The sequence below is a fragment of the Tupaia chinensis genome, unplaced genomic scaffold (assembly GCF_000334495.1).
Source record: "Tupaia chinensis unplaced genomic scaffold, TupChi_1.0 Scaffold000263_1, whole genome shotgun sequence".
Lineage (NCBI taxonomy): Eukaryota > Metazoa > Chordata > Mammalia > Scandentia > Tupaiidae > Tupaia > Tupaia belangeri.
Window position 1 is genome coordinate 784,330 of NW_006159743.1, and position 5,594 is coordinate 789,923.

Consider the following 5,594-nt stretch of genomic DNA (forward strand, 5'->3'; position numbering starts at 1 on the left):
TTGGGGGAAGAGACCATTCTGTTGGTTGTTCATATTTCTTGTACCCCTATGATGGTTTCTAGTCATCTGGTGATCTATATGTTCCTTCCTAAATTATTCAAGGTATTTCCGAACATTCAAAAGTGTGCAGGAGTAGTCAATTGATGATCTCGCCTCTGCTCTGCTTCCCTGTTGCTCACCACCACCTTTCACTGTTCTCACTGGTACCAGATGACTGAAAGTCCTCCCTATTTCTAGAGAACAGGTGTGCCTGAAACTAAGCCAGTGAGGTTCAACTCAGTCACAAAGAAATTACTCACTGTGCAGTATACAAAACACAGAAGTCCTGAGAGTTCAAAGACGAGTGAGGGAGGGGATGAGCCACTGGTCCTAGCTGTTAAGCCCTGCAGCTGCAGGTGGCATGCCCTCTGTCTGGCAAGGTCCTTCACTGGAAAGAGTCCGAATGGGCCGGAGAGGGGTGCAAGCTTGTCTCAAAGTCTCAAGCAACGAACCTGAGATTCCACGGGTGAGTGGAGGAGGGGATGAGGCATAGGCTCCAGCCATTAAGCCCTCTAGCTACAGGCAGCGGCAAGGACCTTCACTGGAACAGGTGTCTGCTATAGCTTTCTTTTCTGTTACATTATTTCAAGCATCTGTCTATGCCAGTAACATAATTTTTTTTCAAATTTATTTTACATTCATTTACTGTGTATCAATATAGCATACGAAATGAATTTTCCCATCCAGAATACACTGTATATGCATAATTCTATCTCATTCTTGTTAATGGCTACATAGCAATGGTAATGCTAATATTTGTTGAGTGATTATTATGGGCCAAGAGCTTTGTCTCATCTAAAGGTCACAACAATTATATGTGGAAGGAAGCTCCATCTTGAGCTTAGAGGAGGACCCTGATGCTTAGAGAGATGTGCTAGGTAGAATAATGGCCTCCAAAGATGTCTATGTCCAAATTCTTGGAGCCTGTGAATATGACAAAAGGAACTTTGCAGATGTGATGTAAGTTAAGGACCTCGAGAGGGAGAGATTATTCTGGACCATCTGGGTGGGCCTAATCTCATCACTTGAGTCCTTGAAAGTGGAACCTCTGGGGCCAGCAAATGGCATAATGGTTATGTGGTTGGACTTCCACATGGCTAATTGTAGTTCAAGTCCCAGACCTGGTAACTCACACTGGGCATGTATGCACGTGTGCTCAAGATTCTGGGAGGAGAATGGAGGAGAAGGGATTACAGCATGGCCATCCCCCACCCCGCCCCTGGGGTGATTTCTCATTTTCCCTCTCATTGTCTCTCTTTCTCTGGTGAGCACACACACCCTAAGGCCTTTTAAAAAATAAAGTAGAACCTTTATCAGCTAGATTGGAGAGATATGATGATGGAAGCAGGATCAGAGAGATGACAGCATGAGAAAGGATCATTGCTCTGTTGTAATTTTGGAGATGTGGGTATTTATGTCTAGGGATCAGAGAGGTAAAGGCAGCCCTCAGCTATCAGCCAGCAATTAAACATAGACCTACAACTACATGTAACTGAATTCTTCCACACTTGAATGAGTGAGGAAAGGGATTCTCTCTTAGATTCTACAGGAGGAAACAAAACCCAGCCAACACACTGATTTCAGTCCACTGGACTTCAGACCTACTAGACTGTAAGATAATCAGTTTGTGTTGTTTTACATCTCGAATATTGTGATTATTTATTACAGTAGCAATAGAAAACAAATACAGGTGCCCATCACCATCAAGTCATAGTGAAATAAAAAATAAGCTTATTTTAGATCATATAATTCCATGGTACATATGTGGCTAAATCACAAGTTAATTAACCAGTCCATATTGATGGACATTTAGGTTGCTTTCTATTTATAGTATATCAAACAATAAGATATTTTCTCATATATATATCTTCATATACTTTAGTTAGAATTTCTATAGAGAAATTCCTAAAAAACGAAATTATTTGGTTAACATATACGCACATTAAACATTTTTTATAAATACTGTCAAATCAACTTGTGAAGTGTTTCCAGTACAGCTCTTAGACAAGAATTGAAATTAGTAAGAAAAGAATTAACAAAAAGGATGAATGGATCTGGCTCATTGGTGACCATTTCAGCAAAGCAAGGGACTGAAATGATCACATCACTGAAAGTGCCTTTCTCCTTCAATTTAGCTGGAAATCCTGCAAATATCTATTTCATAAGAGTCCCTCTGGCTGTCTTCTCTCTGTGATTTGTGAGTAAATTCATTTATTTGTGCTTTCACTTCTGAGTCTTGCTCTTGAGCTCTCGAAGTTATAAAGACTGACAAAAATAAATAGCCTTTTCAGTAAGTATCCCTTATGCTATACATCCATTCTAAATGCTACATTACTTCAACAGAGGCTAGGGTTTCCCCTGTGTACAATTAGATGTTTTAAAAGATGAAAAGCATTTTATTCATTTGTAATGATAGACTTTCCAGCAGGGGCTTGGAACTCTTGAAGAAATCACTGATAAAAGAAAGTTAAAATAGCAACCAACTGAAATGCAAGGGTCCAGTAACTAGCTCCGTCAGGACATTATGATCAGTTCCTTACATGACTTTACATCAGAACATACCTCTTCTTCATTATTGGACCCTAAGTTCTGAAAGATAAGGAGTCTTTCACAAGACTTTAAAAATTGTTATTTTCAAAAGTTAAATAACTTACTTTTGGGGGGCATCTTAACTCTATTCTTTTATCTGGAGAGTAGTCTCTGTTTTTGTTTTTGTTTTTTTAAGACAGATATTTTGCCATCAGGCACATGCACTCACCAGAGAGACAGAAAACAAGAAATCACCTCCCTCCATACCCCCAGGGATGGCCATGACACAATCCCTTCTCCATTCTCCTCTTGGGATTTTGGGCACACATACATACACACTCATTGTGAATTTTAAGCTGCCAGGTCCAAGACTGGAACCAGAGTCAACTATGTGGGAGTCCAGCAATGCAACCATTATGTCATCTACTGGTCCCTGGATTTTTTTTTTTTTTAATGGCAAAAAATACTATATTTAGAATTAGTCAGTTGGACTCAATTTATATGACCCCAATGTTATCGACAATGTCCAAAGCATCATAGTTAGGACCCAGTTGAACATATTTCTCTCCACCAGGCCTGATCAGAGTTTTGACCTTGGCCATGTCAATGTCATAGAGGTTTTTCACAGACTGTGCTATATGGTGCTGTTGGCCTTGACATCCAAGTGAACACAAGTGTGTTGCTGTCTTTCATCAGTGGTTGGGGGCACCATGATGATGACTTATTTTTCAACTTTGTTTCTCCTGAGGGCACTCTTCTAAGTATAGTTGGAGTGCCTTTGGGAACCATAGTGTCTTGGGACACCCAAAGACAGGTGAAGTTCAGATCTTTTTGTGTTTATGTGCCTGTGGACACCATTAAGCACTGCCTTCTTGGCCTTCAAAATTTTTGCTTTGGCTTCTACTTTGCCATTTTGGAAGAAAGTATCTGTTTCACTCTCAGTTCACATTCAATGCTTTAGTTAGCTTAGAACTCTGACAGTGTACTTTCTTCCTTTCTTTTTCATGCTCTTTTATTTCAGAAGTCCCTTCTCTCTTACTCTACTGTCTTAGGGATTTTGATTTTCTCTTTTAAGTTGTGAAACGCTTTGATTCACTTGTTAGGTTTGTTTTTAGCTTGTGCTTAACTGCCTAATCTGGGGACACTGTAATAAACATCTTCTCAGCTGTGAAATGGAAAGATGTCTAATTAATTAGGTTTGTTTATTTGTTATTTATTTGTTTTTGTTTTGTTTTACCTAAAACTCTAAAATGGAAAAATTTGAATTCTGATAAACCTTGTGGTATTATGATAAATAATAACATCTCCTATTTATTGAACACTTATGATGTACCTAACACTATTAATTATTTTAATAAATGTGTTAAGTTCCCAGGTCCCTTTCATGGGGTAGGTGCTATTATTATCCCCATTCCACTGTTAAGGTACTAAGGTTTGTAAGAAGTTAGACAACCTGCTTGAGCCTATATAGTAATAGAATTGAAAAGTTTAAATTCAAACACAGGCTTGTTTGACCAGTCCACTTTCTTAGCTACTGTACCATAATGTTCCTTGACATTTCAAATTTTTCATAAGTAATGCTTTGATGAACATTTTTAAAGTTTATTTATTTATTTCTTCCATGTGTAAGAGAGACAGAGAAAGAGACAGCAATCCCAAAAGAGTCCTGACATTATGATCCACTCCCATCTTCAGCCAGCCCCAGATCATGGGCATGCACATGGGAGGTCTCCAGACACAAACCCAGAACCTTCCCGTGTGGGCCAGTCTCATAAAGAACTATGTTTTAGTGCTACACCAGTGTCTGGCTCCCAGGGACAATTTTAATCAGAAAGAAAATTAAGTACAGAGCTATTGTATTTACTTGTGGTGAAGAATACTGAGACTAGAGTCAGGAGAGGAAATCCTAGCTATGTTCTTAAGTAGCTGAGCAAGTCCCTGAGCAAGTCATTTCACCAGCACCAGCCTGTGTTTTTCTGATCCGTAAAAGGGCCAACTTTTCAGCATCCTTGATTTCCTTTTTAAAAATTGTTCCTACAGCAAGATAAATTAAACCCGCCACTCCCATGTCATTTATGACAGTTAAGGCTGGTATCAGATGAGTCAGTTGGCATAGGGTTACTTGTGCTGAAAAATGAAGGAAAAAGCAATGATTAAATGTCACCCCCCAACAGAAAGCAAGGTAAACATAGTGACTCAAGTTCAAAGCCTAGAAAATCTTGGCGGAAATGGGTGGATATACTCTTCTGTCTCCAATTTTTTGTGTATATTCATCATTAACCATAGAAATGTAAATGACTATGCGGCTCACCATTAATCATCATCTTAGTCTTGCTCAAGCCATTATGTAGTAATTATACTACCAAACTTTTTCCAACAAGAAATGAGACCCAGTCATAGGGAAGACTTACTAACTTCTTCAAGCATGTATGCTTATTCCATCACATAGCATTTTTCTATCCCCTATATTATGGGCTGAACTCTGTCACTCTTTTCCCTCCCAAATTCATATGTTGAAGTTCTAATCCTCAATACCTCAGGATATGATTGTGTTTTGATATAGGGTCATTAAAAAGATAATTAAGCTATAATGAGATCACATAGGTGGTTCCTAAACCAATATTAACCAAGTCTTAAAATAAGAGGAGATTAGGATACAGACAACAGATAAATCAAGGGGCAGCCATATGAGGACAGTTAGAAGGTGAACATCTACAATCCAAGGAGAGAGGCTTCAGAAGAAAATAAACCCTTCAATGTCTTTATCTTGGACAATGATCCTCCAGAACTGTAAGAAAATAAATGTCTATTGTTTAAACCATCCAATCTGTGATATTTTGTTATGGCAGCTCTAGAAAACTAATACACCATGTTTGAAATCCAAGGTGATTTTAAAGTTTCTCCTTTACTTTCTAAAAGTTCTTCACCTTCATTAAAAAAAAAAAAAAATTCTTCCTTTGCTTGAGTAGATTTTTCACAACCTAGTAAGTCATACTCAAGTGTCTAGATCCACTCACATACTAGGG